The sequence below is a fragment of the Papio anubis genome, chromosome 4 (assembly GCF_008728515.1).
Source record: "Papio anubis isolate 15944 chromosome 4, Panubis1.0, whole genome shotgun sequence".
NCBI lineage: Eukaryota > Metazoa > Chordata > Mammalia > Primates > Cercopithecidae > Papio > Papio anubis.
In genome coordinates this window covers 174,339,336-174,361,054 of record NC_044979.1, presented here as the reverse complement: position 1 = coordinate 174,361,054, position 21,719 = coordinate 174,339,336, and positions in this window count along the sequence as shown.

The window sequence follows — 21,719 nt, the reverse complement described above, 5'->3', positions numbered from 1 at the left end:
GGCAGTTACTGGGCACATGCTCATCCAAGATAAGAGAGAGAACCAAGAAAGAGGGGTCTCAGCGGGGAAACCAATGAAGCAGAGCAGGACAGAAGGGATTGTCAGCCTGGCAGTCATGCAGGGGACCCAGGGAGCTATTGGTCCAGGTGCGAGCTGGGAGACCAGGGTTTCCCGGAGGGATTCCTCCAGGAAAAACATGAACTGAACGTTTTTTTTTTATATACAGGCTGTGCAGAAAATAGAATTGAGAAAGGATTTTACAAGTAAATCACGACTGTTGAAAATTAGCCAGAGGTGCATCAGGGAAAATCCAAAGTAATTATAAGCTTGAAAACATACACATGTACGAGACAGAAATGCAATCTTACTTCTTGATGTGGCTCAGTGGAAAATATTTACATGATCATAGTACTGACTTCACTGAAGACCCAGATAAACAACATTGGGAAGATGAAGAAAGAGAAGCGAATGTCTGTTGGGGCAACAGAGTGGTAATTTGGGGGAGTATTAAAGAGCTGTATTGGCTTCCTGTTGCTTCTGTAACTCATTACCGAACATTCAGTGGCTTAAGACAACACAAGTGAGACCTTGCAGTTCTAGAGTTCAGAAGTCTGAAATGAGTCTTCCCTGCACTAAAATCAAGGCGTCCTCCCTTCCGGAAGCTCCCAGGAGAATCTTCCCTTTCCAGGTTCCAGAGGCCTTGCCAGCTTCCAGAGGCTGCCACGTTCCTCAGCTTTGGCCTCTTCCTCTGTCTTCACGGTGAATTGTTCCAACCTCTGCTTCCATGGTGACCTCTCTTTTTTCTGACTCCAGGCTGGCTCATCCCTCCCTTTCATATGGATCCTTACGATGCTATTGGACCAGGCTGGATAATCCCTCCCTTTCATATGGATCCTCACGATGCTATTGGACCAGGCTGGATAATCCAGGAAAATCTCCCCATCTCAAGATGCTTACTTGAATCACACATGCGAAGTCCCTTCTGCCATGGAAAGTGACATGTTCACAGGATCCTGCGTTCCTGAGATTAGGATGCAGACATCTTTAGGGGGGAAAAGCTGTGGTTTTGCAGACCCCAAAGGTTAATGTGCTCAATGGAGGATCAGGATTTAGTCCTATGAGCATGTTATTAACAAGTGTAGAGGTAAATTCCCAAAAGCATCACTAAGTGCACTGGTGGTCGTAGTCTCATGGCTATGAGCAGGGTGGGGTAGGCAGAGCCAGGGGCTAGTTGTTTCCATTATAAACCTTGTGATATTTTAGACCATGTGTATCTAATGCTGTGATAAAGAGTAAAATGTCCAGTCAGGTGCAGTGACTCAAGCCTGTAATCCCAGCACTTTGGGAGCCCAAGGCCGGAGAACCACTTGTGTACAGGAGTTCCTGGCCAGCCTCGGCAACATTGTGAGACCCTGTCTCTATGAAAAATGAAATATGAGCTAGGCGTGGTGGTGTGCCTATAGTCCCACCTACTTGTGGGGCTGTGGTAGGAGGATCGCTTGAGCCCGGGTGGTTGAGACTGCAGTGAACCATGATCGTGCCACTGCACTCAGCCTGGGTGACAGTTAAGACCCTGTCTCAAAAACAAACAAACAAACAAGAGTAAAATGCTATCATTAGGCCCAGCTCATACCTAATCAATCAAAACGTAACTTAAGTTCTGGAGATCTAATGTCCCTCATGGTGACTGCAATGAACATTACTGTATTGTACACTTGGAATTTGCTAAGAGGTCAGATCTTGAGTGTTCTCATCACATACTAAAAAGGTAACTGTGAGGCGATGGATATGTTAATTAGCATAATTGTGTATACATATTTCAAATCATCAAATAGTACACCTTAAATGCATACCTTTTAATTTGTCAATTCTGCCTGAATAAAGCCAAAAAATCTAGGTAGGAGATCTGAGCGCCGTAGTTTTGTAGACTTAGCCTAGGCTCCACCAGGCTGTTGGATGCAGAGCCAGGCAGGAGCCGCTGTCACCCCTCGTGACTACTCCTGGAGTTTATCTCTGACATGTCTCCCAAGCAGGATGCAAGCAGATAGGTTGCAGGGCCTGTGCCGGGGACTTCCGGCTGCCTCTTGCCCACATCTGTTTCTTACATTTTCAAGGCACACAGAAGGATGTGTGAATGCACAGGAAGTCTCAAAGGGGAGGATTTCAGAGGTTCCACCCCTTGTTCTTCACAGGCGCGAGGTTTCCAAGTGCCTGCTTTCTGACTGGGGTTGGTCCACATAAAAACCTTTTCACTGGCCTGCAAACAAAAGTAGAAAAATAAGGAATGTATAGCAAGTTTTCATCCTTCAAATGAATTTAATTGAGAAACTGTCTTTAAGATAACTTTCTTTACTACCCTTTTTTTCTGCTAAAACTATCCTTTTATAAAATGATAGCAAAAAGGAGTGTTACCTATTTCTTCAAATTGCTTATTTGGCAAAGTGGAAGGTTGAAAGACCAGTATGCTTGATCCTTACATTTTCATTGTTGTTGAAATTGTACAGGGCTTTGAAATTTACAGTCTGGAAGCCTCTGAAAGGAGCTGGTTTCTCTGTCCTGCCAGGGTCCTGCCTCTCATCACATGCGGTTATGTGCCCAGGACAGGTCACTGGTCAATTTCCTTTCTCTGGTTTGGACGATGACTTTTTCTTGTGGTCTTTGTGCAATACCTATGTGGTGAATAACATAGTGAGTGACTGGGTGACTTCCAGAAGCTTGGGGTGTGTGCTAGATGAGAAATCATCTTTGAATGGCATTTAAGAATCCCCTTTTCATTTATCTTGGCATATAAGTAAGCCCGAACTGGGAATCTATCCAAATTTGCATTTCAAAAAGGGCTCTTGCACTGTGGAGGTTCACAGAAGTTCAGTAATGAATTTCTGAACTAATGACCTACAAATGGTTGTAGTTCATCATGGTTTTGTAGACATCATGGTTGTGATCCTTAAACTGGGCTCGTTTAAACTTGTCCTGTGAGTGGCATGCAGAGGGACCATACCCCACAGTGAAGGCTGCACTGGGAAGGGGCCCTGCACAGCCCTGCAGTGCTGGAGAAAGTTCCCTCATTCTGAGAGGGGCTGGGGTGCCTGAGGCTATTCCAGATCAGGCTGGAGGAGTAGGTAATGCTTTCCAATGCAATGCTTTAAAAGTCCCTTTTTTTTTTTTTTTTTAAAGTAGAGATGGGCGAGGTGGTGGGCGCCTGTAGTCCCAGCTACTCGGGAGGCTGAGCCAGGAGAATGGCGTGAACCCGGGAGGCGGGGCTTGCAGTGAGCTGAGATCGCACCACTGCACTCCAGCCTGGGCGACAGAGTGAGACTCCGAGATTTCGTGGAGGGAAGAAAGGAAGGGAGGGAGGGAGGGAGGGAGGGAGGGCCCGCCCATTGTTTTTCACTAAGTAGAGGGCAGGTATGATGGCACTGTGCTGAAGGAGCTGTCTTCACAGCCAGGTGGATTTTATTTCATGTGAGCCTGGCTGACCAGGACTAGGATGACCTTAGAACAACGACACTTCCTAACAGTTTATAGGTAAATTGTGTTTATACAATTTTATACAATTTATAGTTTTAATATTTGCTATAGTCTGAATGTGTCCCCCAGAATTCATGTATTGGAAGCTTAATCCCCGGTGTAACGCTGTTCAGGGGGAATTGGGCCTTTTGGGAGGTGTTTAAGTCATGAGGATGGAGTCTGTATAAAACTTGGTATAATCATGAACAAAATTGAAAGGGAAAAATACTTTCTATAAATGTAATGTGCAGCTAGTTACTCTCCACAATCCACTAAACATCATTAAATACAAATATTTTAAAATCAAAATAGAAAATTTGCAGAGTAGGAAAAACTACTGTCTAATAAAATGTGAATAATGCAAAAATTAAGTGTCACTCATTATATTTAACAAAGTTAAAAAATATTTGATAAATTTTGGCAAAGTTAACTCTGAAGTGGGCATTCTTGTCTTGCTGGTGAAAGAGTTAATTGATACAAGCACTCTGGAAATTTTTTGCTAAAATCTATCAAGAATCTTAAAATGTTCATGCCCTTTGATGTACTTGAGCATGGGAATTCCAGTTATAAAAACACATCCCAAGAATAAAATCAGTGTTTGAACCAAATATACCACACAAAAAATACTTATTACGAATTAAATGTGACAGCAAAAACCTGGAAACATCACCACAAAATCCATGAACAGGGAAATGATTCGATGAATTCAGACATTGATTTGGGATGATGATACTTGACTATGGAGACCAGGGGATAAGCCTTAAGTGGAGGGAACCATGTAATTAGACATAGATTACTGTCAGTTAAGTTTTTGCTTGGAAGGTGAAATAGAGGGTGCCTCTTACATTGTTAAAATTACATACATATGTATGAAATGCACCTACCATGCATAGATCAATACTGAGATTGTTCCATGAATTGAGGAGTAGAGTTTGCCCAAGTCTGAAAATAGAGACTCAAACAAAGATAGATATAGATATAGACATTAATATAAACATATAGCTGTAGTGATAGATATATAAATACACTCATATGTATGTGTTTTTATATACACACATATTTTTATATAGCATTTAAAATGAAAAGTTTTAAAATACTCTTTACAGTAGTACCCCAAAATATGAAATACTTAGAGATAAATTTAATAAAAGGTATGTAATACCTCTATAATAAAAACTGTAAGATGTCATGGAGAAATAAAAGAAAACCTAAATAAATATAAATATATACAATGTTTATGGATTGGGAGACAATTTTCTTATGATATCAGTTATCTCCAAATGTATGTATAGTTGCAATGCAATCCCAGTCTATATCCCAGATGGTTTTTAAAAATAGAAATAAATGAGCAGATTCTAAAATTTATGTGAAAATTCAAAGCAGACAGAATGGCAAAAATAATTTTGAAAAAGAACAAATTAGGAGGACTTATACTACCTGATTTCAAATTTTAACCTAAAACTATAGTAATGAAAACAGTACTTGATATGGTTTGGCTGTGTCCCCACCCAAATCTCACCTTGAATTGTAATAATCCGCATGTGTCAAAGGCAGAGCCAGGTGGAAATAACCAAACCATGGAGGTGGTTTCCCCATACTGTTCTCATGGTAGTGAATAAGTCTCATGAGATCTGATGGTTTTATAAAGGTGAGTTCTCCTGAACACTCTCTCTTGCCTTGCACAATGATTGTGAGGCCTCCCCAGCCATGTGGAACTGTGAGTCAATTAAACTTTCCTTTATAAATTGCCCAGTCTTGTGTATGTCTTTATTAGCAGAATGAGAACAGACTAATACAGTACTGTACTGCTGAAGGAACAGACAAAAAAAGATCAAGGGAGCAAAGTAGAAATTCTAGAAATAAGTTCCCAACTGTATGGTCAAATGGTATTTTCAACAAAGCAATTCAATGAGAAAAAAAGGAAATTTCCAAAAACAGATGCAGAAGTAAGTGGATATCCATATGAGGAGAGGGAAGAACCTCAATCCCTACCTCATACCATACAAAAAATTTATTCCAAGGTGGACCATAGGCCTTATCGTAATACTAAACCTGTAAAACCTCTAGAAGAAAACTTTAAAAATAAATTTATGAATTTGGGGGTGGACACATTTGTTAGTCGAGTTACAGAAAAAAATTTTCTGGAATTCACCAAAATTTGGAATTGGAATTCAACAAAATTGGAATTGGAATTTGTATTAGTCCATTTTCACACTGCTATAAAGATACTACCTGAGACTGGGTAAGTTATAAAGAAAAAGGGTTTAATTGACTCACAGTTCTGCATGGCTGGAGAGGCCTCACAAAGATGAAGGGGAAGCAAGGCACATCTTACATGGTAGCAGGAGAGAAAGAGAGAGAAGGAGGTAGCACCAGATCCTTATCAAACAACCAGATCTTGTGAGAACTCACTATCACAGGAACAGCATGGGAGAAACTGCCCCCATGATCCAATCACGTCCCACCAGTTCCTTTCCTCAACATATGGGGATTACAATTCAGATTACAATTCAAGATGATATTTGGATGAGAACCCACAGCCAAACCATATGAGAATTCACCAAAATTAAAAACTGCTGCCCATCAAAAGATGTTATTAAGAAATGAAATAGGCAAGCCACAGACTGGGAGAAAACATCCATTCTTATGATTTTTTGACTTTATAATGGCTTTATTGGAGTGTGAAATACATTTTCAACTTATGATAGTTTCGACTTACAATGGGTTTATCAGGATGTATCTCCATTGCAAGTCAGGGAGCATCTGCATATATTTGTAAAAACTGCTACAATTTAATAATAAAAAGACAAACAACCCTAATTAAAATTAGGTAAAAGACTAAAAAGAGACTTTACCAAATAAGATATGTGACCAATAAGCACATGAACATCATTGTTCATCAAGGAAATGCATATTAAAACTGAGATAGACTTCAGCCCTCTAGCATGGCTAAAATGAAAGATTGACCATTCCAAGTACAGCAGAGGAAGTTGAACTACTGGAACTCTTATATGTTACTGGTGAGCATGTAAAATGATATAACCATTTTGAAAAATGGTTTGGAAGTATCTTCCAATTTTAAACATATATCTATCCTATGACTCACAATTCAGTTCCTAGAGAAATGAAAACACATGCCCACAAAAATCCTTGCACAAAAATGTTCATAGCAGCTTTATTCATACTAGTCCAAAACAGAAATGTCCCAAGTGTTCATGAACTTGTGAACCAATAACAAAATTGCAGTGTATCCATACATGACTCAACAACAGGACAAAAGCACTGAAACACAGCAACGTGCATGAATCTCAAAAGCATTATTCCGAGTGGGAGAAGCAAACACAAAAGTACATGGTGTATGGTAACATTTCTGACCTTCTCAAGGAAAACTAATTCATGGGGACAGAAATGAGAATAGAAGTTGTTTCTGGAATGGTGGGACTTGATCAGGAAGTGGCACAGAAGGAATTTTCTAAAATGATTGAAAACATCTATATGTTGATAGTGGTGTGAGTTACATAGCTGTATGCATTTGTCAGAACTGATTGATATGGTCTGGATCTGTGTCCCTGCCTAAGTCTCATGTCGAATTGTAATCCCCAATGTTGGAGTGGGGGCCTGGTGAGCGGTGACTGGATCATGGGAGCAGTTTCTTCCTTTGATGCTCTTCTTGGGATAGAGGTCTCACGCGATCTGGTTGTTTAAAAGTGTTCAACACCTCTCTCCTCTCTCTCTATTCCTTATGCTTCAGTCATGTAAGATGCATCTGCTGCCTCTTTGCCTTTGACATGATTGTAAGTTTCCTGAGGCCTCCCCAGAGGCTGTCATGCCTTCTGTATAGCCTGCAGAACCAGGAGCCAATTAAACCTCTTTTCTTTACAAATTACCCAGTCTCAGGTACTTCTTTACAGCAGCGTAGGAATGAACTAATACACTGGTCAAACTGAACTCTTATAATCTGTTCATTTTACTGCATGTAAATTAAACCTCACTTTTTTAAAAAAGGAAAGACCTTGCCATTATGGAGTTTGAAAAACTAATATGTAGTCATTGAAAAACAGATTTTTGAAATTTTTCTAATAACATATTAATAGTAACAGTGTTACTTATTAAGCTATACGATTATATATGACATGATCTTCTTCTAAGAAAAATATTGTATGTGGGCTTTAAAATATCAGGAAGTAATACAGGAAAATGTGATCAGTAATTGTATTAGTATGCTTGGGCTGCCATAAGTAAATACTATAGACTGAGTGGCTTAAACAACAGACATTTATTTCTCACAGTTTTGGAGGCTGGAAGTCCAAGATCAAGGTCCCAGCCTATTGAGTTTCTGATGAGGGCTTTCTTCCCAGCTTACAGACAGCTGCTCTGTCCTCACATGTCCTTGCTGTGTCCTCACGTGACAGAGAGAGAGAGCGAGCGCGATTGTATATATACAATATATATAATTATTAAATTGTCTTTTTATGAGGACACCAATCCTATTGGATCAGAGCCCTACTCTCATGGCCTCAGTTACCTTAATTAGCTCCATAAAGACCCCACCTCCAAATACAGTCCCATTGGTGGTTAGAAATTTCAACATATGAATTTTGAGGGAACACTATATAGTCCATTGCAATAATGATAATGATCTCTGGTTGGTGAGATTATAAGTAATTTTAATTTTCTTCTTTACTTTTTCCGTGTTTTTCTATTTTCCAAGAATGAGAGTGTATCATTTTTATCATCAGAAATAAACAATGAAAATTTTCTCTTCTAGAGAATACTATTTTACAGCACTTATCCTGCTCTCACTGAAATGGCTTGGTTTAGTTTTCTGTTGCCGCCATAACAAACAGTCACAAAGCTAGGGGCTAAAACCAAGAACGGTTTACTGCCTGAAAGTAAACGGTTTACTCCCAGAAGTCTGGGTCAGCTCAACTGCTTTCTCTGCTTTGGGTTCTGCAAGCCTGAAACCAAGATGTCAACCAGCTGGGTTCTTACTGAGAGGCTCTGCGAAAAATCAGCAGCCAGGTTCATTGATGCTGCTAGTTTAGTTCCCATGGTTGTGGGGCTCAGGTCCCTGTTTCCTTGCTGGCTGTCAGCTGGGAGGAGCCATCAGACACCCTAGAGATCTCCCTGTGGTCCTCACACGTGGCCCCTGCATCTCAGGGCCAGTGAGCGTGCATGCCATCCTTCTCGGGATCAGACTCCCACTGACTTCTCTTCCTGCTGCATCCCTCTTCTGCTCCCAGCCTAAGAGAGCTCCCTACTGTGAAGGACTCATGAAATTAATTTGGCCCACCCAGAGAATCCAGGACAATCTCGCTATTATAAAGTCCCTAAATGTAATTACATCTGCAAAGTCTCTCTGACCATGTAATACAGCATATTCACAGGCCTTAGAGATTTGGGCATAGACATATTTGAGGGGCCCTTATTTTGCTGATCACACACATTGTGTGTGAAATTAGAAATAAGGCATGTTGGTTGCACAACCAAGCACAAGGCTGTGCCCCCTGGGAGGTTCTCAGTTCCTTGACTGGAGTACAGCTCTTGAATGAACAAGACTGTTGTAGTCATCGCCTTTCAATAATAAGGGCAGCATTGTGCCAACGCTTTGACAGAGTGATTCAAAAGTGGGTAATCTCTGTGGAGATATGATTTTCACGTTATTGTCTGGTCAGATACCTTCACTTCGTGGAAACCACAAACATTCTCATTTGTACTTTAATATTTCCATTGGGCACCTCTATCAGCAAACTGCTCAAATCTATTCATTCCCTTGGAAAGCTGTTCCATACATGCTAAGCGAGTCTATCTTTTCAATACATTTAAAAAATAAGTGCTAGAGATGGTGCACAGAGTTAAGGAAAAAATGATGCTGGAAATAGGAGACTTTGAGGAGGGTTCATACACCAAGGGGCTGTTCACAAAGGTTTGGGCATAAGAAACTGCAAAGTAGAAAGTAAGGTGTGGTACATGCAATAATGGCCCCTAAGAGGTCCACCTCCTGCTCCCCAGAACCTGTGAACATGCTGCCTTACTCGGCAAAAGAGACTTTGCAGGGTGGCTGAGGATCTGGAGATGGGCAGACTGTCATGGATCACCCATGTAATCACAGGTTTCCTCGAAAGAGGGAAGCAGGATCCTCACAGTCAGAGATGAATGATGATGAGAGCGGAGGGTGGGCAGAGAGAGAGTTGAAGATGCCACACTGCTGGCTCTCAGGATGGTGGAAGGGGCCGTCAGCCTGGGAATGAAGGCTGACTCTAGGAGCTCCAGAAGGCACTAGCCCTTGACATTAACCCAGTGGGACTATTTCTGGACTGTTGTCCTCTAGAAATGCAAGATGATAAATATATGTTGTTTTAAGTGAATGGGTATGTGGAAATTTCTTACAGCAGACACAGGTACTGAATACAGGCGGTAAACTGGGGCTCCCTGCAGTTCAGCTTCAGCACCTTCTAAGCCTCCAGGGACAAGGGAAGGGACTAGTTAGAGGAACCACATGGAGAGCCATGGAGAGCCAGCCTTTGAGAGGAGCATAGCCTCTGGCCCACAGACACAGCCAGCTCAAGGCCAGCTGGTCAAAAGGGAGGCAGGAGAGCATGGTGGCTCCCGTCTGTAATCTTAGCACTTTAGGAGGCCGAGGCGGGCAGATCACTTGAGGTCAGGAGTTCAAGACCAGCCTGGCCAACACGGTGAAATCCCGTCTCTACTAAAAATATAAAAATAAAAAAATTAGCCAGGCGTGGTGGCACGTGCCCGTAGTTCAGTAGCTCGGGAGGCTGAGGCTGGAGAATTGCTTGAACGCAGGAGGCAGAGGTTGCAGTGAGCCAAGATCATGCCACGGCACTCCAGCCTGAGTGATAGAGTGAGACCCTGTCTCAAAAAAAAAAAAAAAAAAAGCAGGGATCGGGGGAGGCAGGAGAGTGAACCTCCAGTCTCCTTCTGGAAATCCCCATGGGATGAACCCATGGGGTAGGAATCTGTTTGTGGTCAACACCCCACAGGTCAGCAGTCCTCCACAGAGTGGAGAAGGACAGAGAGTAGACATAAAGGCTGAACTGACCACACTGTACACCATGCAGTCACGAGATGTGAGAAACGGGGTGCCCCTTGTGTTGAGTCAGAGGCAGATGCATGTCTCTGGGCCATAACTCTCAAGATCATGCCTTATTACAGTGGTTCCCCAGCTTTTCTGAGCATTAGAATCATGAGTGGAACTTGGAGAAAATATAGATGTCCAGGGCTCACCTAAGGGCAATGGAATCAGAGGCTCCCAGGGAGGGCCCTGGAGGTGTGTTGACTATTGCGTTGACTTCCTAGCTGCTCTTTCTATAGTTCTTTTCCTGGCATAGCAACTCCATATCTTTACATTATATCTTGAGACTCAGTGCTTTACTTCACCACAAAAAATGTCCTTGAATCTGAGTCAAACAGATGAATCATTTGTCTATAATTCACAAGAACGTTGCATCATACAAACTTTAGAATGGACTCTTGTGAAACGATTTGCAAGCGTAATATCTTCAGGTCCACAATAAATTAGAGGGGCCTTAACTTTAAACTATGCTTACACATTATTCAGCTTTTATTGGGACCTTCCCAAAACTGAGGTGGTTTACATTTGGCCTTTAAGAATATAGAATTGTCTTAACCAAAAACGTGATATTCCCACATGGGCTAACTTGGCAAAGCAGTGGCATTTCTTTGACTGTCCACGGCTGTATTTAGAGTTTGATTTGACTCATGTTGTCTATTTTCTCATGAGCCTCTATATTTTAAGAATGTTGCAGTTCTCTTTGAAAAGTTTGAACTCAAGTGACCCATTCATTGTGTGATCATATAATTTATTGTCGTAACCGAAGCAATTTTAAGAGTGAAAGGGAGCTATGAATAATACGCTGGGCACAGCATGATACGCTGGCCCCAGCCAGGCCTATCCAGGGCACTCGGGGATGTGTGCTCACCTTTGCTGTTCATGACCCGAGGTAGGAGACAGGGACCAAGGCCAAGGGCTGCTGCACACTCACTGCATGCAGGCCAAGGTCTGGCTTCATACCAAGCATGCTCAAGTCTTTGGTAAAAGGTCCACTCTGGCCGTGTGCAGACATGAATTGGAGGAAGTAATAGTGAAATGGGGGCCTAGTAAGGGAGGTGGTTACCCAAGGAACAGAGCGCCTGGGAAGAGGGAATGGTGGCTTGCAGGATGGTGGTAGTTGAGATGACAGAAGAGAGTAGAGGGGCTTTGCAGGGTGGAATTTATGAGTACCTGATGGATGGATGTAGAGGAGTCAGGAGGGATTTCTAGATGTCTGGGCCAAGCAACCGGGGCAGCAGGGAGCTGCTGACCCACACAGGGGATTCTGGAGGCCACGCATACCCTCCATGGTGGCTTCTCTAAGGGGGACCTTCAGCCTACAGTTCCTCACGCTCCTCCGAGACAGGTGGTATCCTGAGGACAAGACTCGCCTGTGGCAGATATGAGTGTTTCTGAGGACAATTGGGAAGACACCCTGCATACATTGCATGCTGGTTCTCAGGGTCCTGTCCTTCCTGCCTGATGCTGGGCTGCAGAACCCCCGTCGCATGGCGCAGCTCGCGCAGACCCAGGCTGTCTGTGCTCTCGTGTCTTTGCCTGGGCTGTACCGTCTGCCGGAAATGCTCCTGTCCCTTCAACTTCCCCAGATCCTGCCCTATATTTATCAAAGGGTTCTTGCTGCTCCACATCTCATCCTGCTGTAGGCAGCACCTGGGAGCAACCTGGGGTCTCAGCTCCTGCTGCAAGACCTGATGAATCCAAACCTGCTTAGCGAAAGATCTCCAAGTGATTCATCTACCCCTACATGTGTGAAAAGCACTGGAGGTAGCTCCTAATCTGCCAGTGTTCAGCTCAGGGACCACCTCCTCCAGAGAGCCTGCCTTGATGTTCCCACCCTCCCCAGCCAGCTGCAGAGACATTGGGGGGCACAGCCCCAGCAATGAGCCCTGGCCACTGTAGTAGGCACCTCTAGCTCTAGTTTCTCCACGTCCCAAGACAGTTGTTCCTCCCTGGGCTCAGATGACACCACATCCTCCTCCCTTCAGGCCCAGAGGTGAGACTACCTTTCCCCTAGTGCTAGCCCCTGGGAGCCTCACCATCTCTTGTCCAAGCCTTTATCTCTGCCCAGGAAACTGTCATAGGAAACTGTGACAGCCCAGGAAACTGTCCTGCATCAGTCTCTTCATGAACTGTTTCTTGTTGAAATCTTGTCTGATACATCAGGCAACTCTCCTTTAGCGTGAAGATAATTTAGTTGTCTTTTCTGTATGTACAAATTGTGTACATACAAATTTTTTCCTTTATTTATATAAATGTTAAAAAAACACTTTGTATCTTTCTTAATTTTACTTTTTCTTCAGATACTGACATAACAACTGAAAGCCCCTTCCCTCAACATTGGGGGTGTTGTGTGTGTGCGTGTGTGTGTGTGTGTTTGTGTGTAACAGAGAATGGGTTTGCCATCAATGGAAATCTTTTTGTTGATTATATAGTTTAGAAATGTTTAAACAACCTTGTCTTAAAACATCGATGGTTAAGAAAAATACAAAACAAGAAACAAACAGTTATAAAATATCGACTCCCCCAGATTAGTCAATAAATTTAGAACTAAACTAATAGAAATATTGGGTAGTTTGAATGGCATGTTGTTCTTAAGTTTTTTTGCATTGTTTTTAAAAACAATTAAAATTTATTCAGGTAAATATTGTCACTTGTATAGATGTACAATAACAGCTTATGGCATTCAGAAATGAACTTTATTGTTTTAAATGTCTCCACCTATCTCAAACTTAAAAGGAGAGTTTAAATAAAAACACAATACTCATACCATGTAATCTAAAGGGTCCAGTGATGAGGAATTATATTTATGAGAATTACATTGATAAGTCTATATTTTAAAGTACTAACATAAAATTATAATGCTATACCAAACTTCAAGAAACAAAAATTGTGACATCCCAAGTCACAATAGCTAAACTAAAAATAGATAAATCAAGCTCACTTTAAGGAGACAGCGCAGGCTGCTGTGTCCCGCTGTGACCCTGTGCATTCAGGGCCCTGCTGTTGGGAGAGTTGAGTGAAACCTGGTGGCCTGGGTCCCTGAGCCTCACAGCACCTCCCTCCTCCTTGCTGGGGACCTGATGACCCAGGGGACCCCTGGTACTTCTGGGCCTCTGTGGGCTATTCCTGGAGAAGGAGGAGCAAAGGATTCCCCAGGGAAAGCCTGGAACTTGTACTCCACGTCAGCCAGGATCAGCCTACTGCAATCATCTTCTTTTCTTAGCTCCTGGAGCTTTCTCTCAGTGGACAGAACTGCCCTCCAGCTTTCCTGAGCTCGTTCCTCACAGATGAGAATCTCCTTCTGATAGAAGGAAGTGGTTCTCTCCAATTCTTTGCTGATGTCTTTGGCCATCTCCTTGTAGAGGCTTCAAATCTGCTGTGTGTGTTCACGTTTCTACACACGCTGGGAAGTGTCTTCATCTCTAAGCTGTGTGTTTCCTCCTCAGATGATCTTCTCTGAAATTGCACTGTATGTTCTTGATGTGATTCAGGCAGGATTTGAAGCTTCAGCTGCATGTTCTGGATCTCACCTGTGAGCGAGGAATTTTTTTTTTTTTTGAGATGGGGTCTTGCTCTGTCGCCAGGCTGGAGTGCAGTGGCACCATCTCAGCTCACTACAGCCTCCACTTCCTGGGTTCAAGAGGTTCTCCTGCCTCAGCCTCCTTAGTAGCTGGGATTACAGGTGTACGCCACCATACCCAGCTAATTTTTTGTATTTTTAGTAGAGATGGGCTTCACCATGTTGTCCAGGCTGGCCTCGAACTCCCGACCTCTGGTAATCAGTCCACGTCCGCCTCCCAAAGTGCTGGGATTATAGGTGTGAGCCACCACACCTGGCCCAGCTGGGAATTTTCAAATTGCAAAGATGCTTTCTCAGTTTGGAGGCATTTGATTTTTCCTGTGAGCTCTCATTCATTGCATTTTCTTCCGACAATTGTCTGGCTATTTCTTGTTTCTCCTTGACTTTCACAGGACAGATTTAAGTCACCATCACCCAGCAAACTCTCTGACATATAGTTGGGCGGGCGGGGGCTGGGGGAGGCGGTCTCCATTTTCTGCTTTTCTGTTTAGCTCCGGTTTCTAGTTCTCGTCACTGTGGTCTCTAAGGAAATCTCGCAACCGCGTGGTGTCCAGGTTTTCACCTAGAGATTTTAATTGGCTCATGGTATCTTTCATGACCTGTCTTATTTGTGCATTCAAAAGTTCCAGCTTTTCTTTCGCCTCCTTTTTCTGTACTCTTTGCTTCCATCTTGTACTTTCTTGGTTGAGCACTTCTGGACTTTCTGCAAAATGAGCGTTTTCATTCAAACCACCTGTTATTTTCTTCTGAAGTTTTTCTTCATCCTCCTTTGATCCTTTTAAGATGTGTCCTACATCAGTCACTTGGGAACATTTAGGAGGCTTGTTTTTCCATGCTTTTTCCAGAAAGCCTCCTGTGTTCAGGAGGGAAGACCTCCTCAGATTTGCATTAATGGTTGACAAGCAGAGGGATTATAACGTTCAAGGTCTGGCCTCCATCAAGGGTGACTTGAAGGCTTCCTGGGCCTGTGTCTTGACTCCCATCCTTCTACGTGTTCTGGCTGCCTTCTACATGGACCTCCTGATGGAAACAGTGTTTGGCTCAGTTCTTTTCCTGTGATATAAAGTGTGTCATCTCTTGATGATTAAGATCACCACAGCAGCACAAACCAGGACCTCCCAGGGATGCCCAGGGACCCCCAGGGCTTCTCTCAAGCCATCACCAGCAGGGCAGCCCCCACCAGCTCCAGAGTGGCTGGAGAGGCATTTTGAGGAGTAGCAGCCCCTCTGTGGCTCTGCCTCTGCTTGCCAGTGGCCTAAGGGCCACAATTGACCAATCAGAACCCTGCAGAGTGTTCTGTTTCTAATGTAAACAAGTGCCTGGCAACCAGGACAATCAGCTGGGTTGGGGGAGGGGAGCCAGCCAAGTTCTAGAAACAGTGTCCCTGACTTCGCTCTGCTCACTGCACAAATAATAATATACTAATGAAGAAAAAAAAAAAATGAAAGAGAACACAAACAAATGGAAAGACATCCTATGCTCATGGATTGAAAGAATTAATATAATCAAAATGACCATACTGCCCAAAGCAATCTACAGATTCAATGAAATCCCTATCAAAATGCCAACATCATTTTTTCCCACAGAAATAGAAAAAACTGTGTAAAAGAATCTGAATGGCCAAAGCAATTCTGAGAAAAAAGAAAGAAGCTGAAGGCATCACACTATCTGACTTTAAAATATATTACAAAGCTATAGTAACCCAAATAGCTTGGTATTGGCATAAAAATAGACACAGAGTCTAATGCAATAGACAACCCAAAAATAAATCCACATACTTGCAGCCAATTGATTTTCCACAAAAGCATGAAGAGCATACAATGGGAAAAGGACACCCTCTTCAATAAATGATGCTGGGAAAAGTAGATACTCACATATAGATGCATGAAACTGAACCCTTATCTCTTACCATGTACACAAATCAACCCAAAGTGAGTTAAAAACTTGAGCATAAGACCTGAAATCATAAACTGGTAGAAGAAAACATAGCAAAAACACTTCAGGACATTGAGCTAGGCAAAAAAATTTATGATTAAGACCTCAAAAACACAGGCAACAAAAACAAAAACAGACAAATGAGACTCTATTAAACTAAAATGCTTCTGCACAGCAAAGGAAACAATCTACAAAGGGAAGAGATGACCTTTTGAATGGGAGATAATATCTGCAAACTGTTCATTTGGACAAGGAACTAATATCCAGAATATACAAAAACCTCAAAGTCAACAGTAAAAACAACAACAACAAATAATAATCGCATTAAAAAGTGGGCAAAACATGAATAGACATTTATCAAAAAAAGACATACAAATGGCTAACAGATATATGAAAAAAGAAGCTCAACATCACTAATCATGAGAGAAATGCAAATCGAAATGCAGGGAAAAGGGGACACACGGTTGATGGGAGTGAAAATGAGTGCAGCCACTATGAAAAACAGGATGAAGATTTCTCAAAGAAATAAAAATAGAACTACTATGTAACTTTAGTGTTAAGGCATATATGGGCTGTATTGTGTGCCCTCAAATTGATATGTTGAAATCCTAACCCCCAGAACCTCAGAATGACACTGTCTTTGCAGGTGGGTTATTTACAGAGGTAATTGAGTTAAAATGCGATAATTAGAGCTGGCCCTAATGCAATATGACTGGTATCCTTATAAAAAGGGGGAATTTGGACACAGAGATGGGCAAGTGACATGAAGAGACACAGGGAAAAGACGATCATCTACCAGCCAAGGGGAGAGAGGGCTGGAGCCGACTCGCTCCTCACTGCCCTCAAAAGGAACCAACCTTATAGACACCATGATCTTGGATTTCTAGCCCTGCTACTATAACAAAGTTTGTGACACTCTGTTATAGTAGGTAGTCCTGGGGAATTGATACAGGAGACAGGGCATGGGAGGTGATGACCACCAGGAGGAGCAGAGACAGACAAGGTGAAGCAAGCAAAAGGAGTGGTGTATGTGTGTGTGTGTGCACGTGTGCGTGCACATATGCACATGTGTGTCAGTGTATGAGTGTGCGTGTGTGTGCATGTGAATACATGTGTGCACACATGCACATGTGTGTATGTATGTATGTCTATGTGTGTCTCTGGATGTATGACTGCACACATGTACGTGCAAGTGGGTTGTCTGTGTGTATGTGTGTTCCTGGGATCCTGAAGTGTCTTAGTCCCAACTGCTGGGCTGATTTACAAAGACACTTAAGCATATGTGACCCCGGCCCCCATCACAGTACTGGGTACGGTGATGCCCTGTGGCTTCTTGTTGGGATGCAATTGCTGACATGCAGCAACCAGGAGCAACTGGTTATTTTGGCTCCAGCCACAGACATAGTTGAAGTGCTGGGCTCCAAGCTCCTCACTCTAGGTAGCCTGCTATGCCATTGCTTCTTTCCTCCTGGGCTGCTTCACTAGGAAGTGGCTTCCAGAAAGTGTGGACAGCCTGGCTTCCAGTGATCTGCAGATTCCCAGAGGCTGACATTGAACCATGGTTGGGATTTGCTCTGGGGTCCATGCATAGCTTGAGAAGACAGAAGCCCCAAGATATGCAAATTTGACCCAAAATACAAGTCTGATTGCTGAGGACCTGAGAATTAGAAATGAGATGCTAATTCCTTAGGACGAGCTTCATCCAGAAGGTGGGAAGGCGAGGAGCACCTGCAGCACTGTTGACAACCACCAGGGTCACGAGGAAGCCAAAGGAGGGTACCCTCTGAGGGAACGTCTAGCCACTCAGCTGAGCTCCAGCCCTCTGAGCCCTCCCCTGTTCCCAAGCCACAGTCTGCATCTCAGGCACAAGGGATCAGGGACCACGGATGAGTCAGGATAAGCCTCTCCAGTTTCTCTTTAGGGGGTTCACCTCTCCGAGCCTCAGTTTCCACATCTGTAAAATGGGCATAATAAAACCAATCTCCCAGGGTCACAGGGAGGTGTAAATGAGATGACAGATGAAAGTGAGCTTTGAAAATGGTGCCGTATTTCCCAATTAACTAATTAAATGCTTGCACTGCAATGAAAAATAACCCCTTTCAGAATCAAATTGGGTGGAGTTTACCAGCAAATCATAAAGGTGTTTCTCATCATGAGCTTTACAGGTTACAGCAGACAAGCAGTCTTTTTTTGCTTAAGAGTTCATTTTTTTGTTTATTTTTCTTCGTTCGCTCCCACCTCCATTTTCTGTCCTTCAACCAACCCACCTTCCTCCAGGCCACAGTCTTTCCTGGGTCTGTGCTTCGGACCTTATGCCTCAAGCACATCCATGCGTGCTGAGCCCCAGGTCTATGTCTGAACAGTATGAAGCCACAGACACAAACAGCTAGCAGGAGTCAGATGTGGTAATCCTGGGCAGTTTTGCCATCTGAACATGACTTTGAGAAATGGGGAGGGGACAGTTACTCATAGCACGTGGAACAAAGGCCATGTCAATTCCAGTTGCCAAGATGTCGTCACCTCAGCTATGACCAAAAATGGTCTTTCCCCTGATGTGAAATTTCAAGCGGAAGTCACATGTCCAAACTCCGCCCAGGAGTTACGAAAGAGCTGCACAATAAGGGGTTTCCCCCTGCCCTGCTTTGAGACTCACCCCTCAGTGTTACTCTTACAGAAAAGACGGATTAACATCTGGCCCAGATTATGAGATTCTTGTATCTGTTTGAACTCAACTAGTTGCCACCGGCTGCTGTACACGAGGGCTGTGTGTTCTTTGGGTAGGAGGTTCCTGGATAATTTAAAATTCAAATCAAGGGCTGTGGCCTCTGGTTTGTGGAAGGAGGAACTAGAAACTTGGAGGAGCCCCTAGATAGCATCTGGGGCAGCATTTATAATGACTTCAACCAAACATAACAGGGTTATTTTGGCCAGAGAACACCACCAGAAAACAGAAGACCAGGGTTTGAGTCTTGGTTCAGTTAAGTACTTGTTTCACCACAGAACTCTGCCCCGGGTTTCTTCTGATGAAAATGGAGACATGATTGTCCGAGAACCATATCTTCTTTGCAGACCCCCTGGCTCAAACACATCTTCCTTGGAGTGCTCTGCTCAAATAGCACCCCCACCCAGGTTACTGACTTCACACAATCTTACACCCCCAATAGATCAATCCCACCACAGCCACCAATGACCTGGCTTTATGGAGGGAAAACTGAGGCAGAGAGTGATTAAATTGCATGCCCAAGGTCACAAATAGTGCCTGACAGACCCGGTGATAGTGATAATACAAGGTCCAGATCCAAACCACGAGAAATCCTCCTGTTAACTTGCTTGATGTTTCAGGAGAGGTGATGGGGCAGCTTGCTCCCTCCACCTCTTGCCACAGTTCCTGCTCCACTTTCTCTGGCCCCCAAGCCCTGCACCCCCCCGCACCCAGCAGCCCCATTAAAGCCTAAATCATTCCCTGTGACAAGTGTCCACCATATGGAGTTCTGGAGCCCTATCAGAAAAGAAAGCTGGTAGGGTGATATGGGGGAGAGCCAGGACCTGGGGCAGGACTGACAGGAATTTAATTCTGCTTCTTCCCCACCATGGGAAAGGCGGGCAGGCAGGTCACACGACCTCATCTCCGCCCAATCTCAGTTTTGAAGATGTTCAGAAAAATGATTTCTCTAAATACTTATTTCCCTTTCCTTTCCTCTTTTCTTCTGAGTTTCAGAAAAATTGTGGCAAGACCAGGTGCAGTGGCTCATGCCTATAATCTCAGTACTTTAAGAGGCCAAGGCAGAAGGACTCCTTGATTCCAGGAGTTTGAAACCAGCCTGGACAACATAGGGAGACCCCTTCTGTACAAAAAATTTAAAAATCAGACAGGTCTGGTGGTGCACGCCTGTAGTCCCAGCTACTCAGAAGGCTGAGGTGGGTGGATCACTTGAGTCCAGGAGGTTGAGGTTACAGTGGGCCGTGATCATGCCACTAAACTCCAGCCTGGGCAACAAAGCAAGACCCTGTCTCAAAAACAAGTGGCAAAATATACATTTTTGGTATCCTAAAACAGATTTGGAATTGGACTGGAGCATGGAAAAGAACAAAGAAGGATGGCAGGAAAAGGGCTTTGAGAGTATCCATTTCACCCTGTGTGAAGGAACTTTTCTTTATCATGCAGACTAGACAATTCTTTTTGTTTTAAATAAGAAATGCTTCCTCCTTACCTGGCTATGAAAAGGTCAGAAGACTGGAAGCACAGACACTGGATTCGGGAGGCCAAAGGCTAATTTTCCCTACTTTCGCTTCGTCCTCCTGAGGTCCACTACTTTTGCTCTGAGTGAGCCTCTCTTCTTTCTAGAACAATTCTCAAAATGTGCCCCACAGACTCTGAGGTCGCTGAGAGCCTTTCAGAAGGATCCTCATGGTTAAGACTATTTTTACAAGGATACAAATCCATGCTTGACTTTTTGACATTTGCTATGATGGTACAAAAGCACAGGTGGTTTTTCCATTGTAGTGCTGAACCAGAATCACGTGAACTGGAACAGTTGCACTAAACTGTACTGACAGTCACTGTGTCACTGCACTCTCCACCACCACCATGCACTGGCAGAAAAAAAGAAAAGAAAAATACCAGTTTCACTCAAAAAAAAAATTTTTTTTTTTTTTTTAAAGACAGAGTCTCACTCTGTCACCCAGACTGGAGTGCAATGGCGCGATCTCAGCTCACTGCAACCTCCGCCTCCCAGGTCCAAGTGATTCTCCAGCCTCAGCCTCCAAAGTAGCTGGGACTACAGGCATGCACCACTGCATCTGGCTAATTTTTGTATTTTAGTAGAGATGAGGTTTTGTCATGTTGGGTAGGCTGGTGTGAGCCACCACACCCGGCCTCAAAAATACTTGTGTGAAGCAGTAAAAACTAATTTTTACTAATGGAACATACATCTTTTTAATTTCTGTGCAATAAAATGGAAAGTACACATAAAGAACTGGTCTGCATACATACTGAAATAGGTGATTGTTCTAAGGAAATACAGTTGTGTATTTGAGTTGCAAGCTAAACTATCCACTGTATTCATGAACATCACTTGTATCTGAGAGAATACCTGGCAAATTATTCTGATTTGGGTATTTGGCTGGTACTTCCTCAAAAACAAATAAAGTGAGTCTGTCGCTTCCCCCTCCCACCAGCAAAATAAACTTAGGGATATTTGTTGCTGATTATAAAATTTGAGGTTTCCAGTGAAAATTTGGATTTTAAAAAATTGGTATCCACCACTGTGAGTTTGATAGATTCCCAGTACTTTTCTGATGTGATTTGTGGTGATATTAAGTAGTGTAATTGTTTAATATTATATTTTGAAATGTGTTAACATGTTGAAGCAATATTTTCCAAATGACCAGTGCAGGATGTTACAAAATCATACATGGGTAAAAGATCTACTCAAAGTGCAAAGTAGATCAATGGAATTTAATGTAACCTTAGGAAAGTTCATTAATATGATTTCATACCTGAATCGCAACTAAGGAGTTATACTTTGTTAAGTTTTGGCATAGTAAAGAAAGAATATCTACAATTATCTGAAACAGCCTTAAATGCTCCTCCTTGTTTCA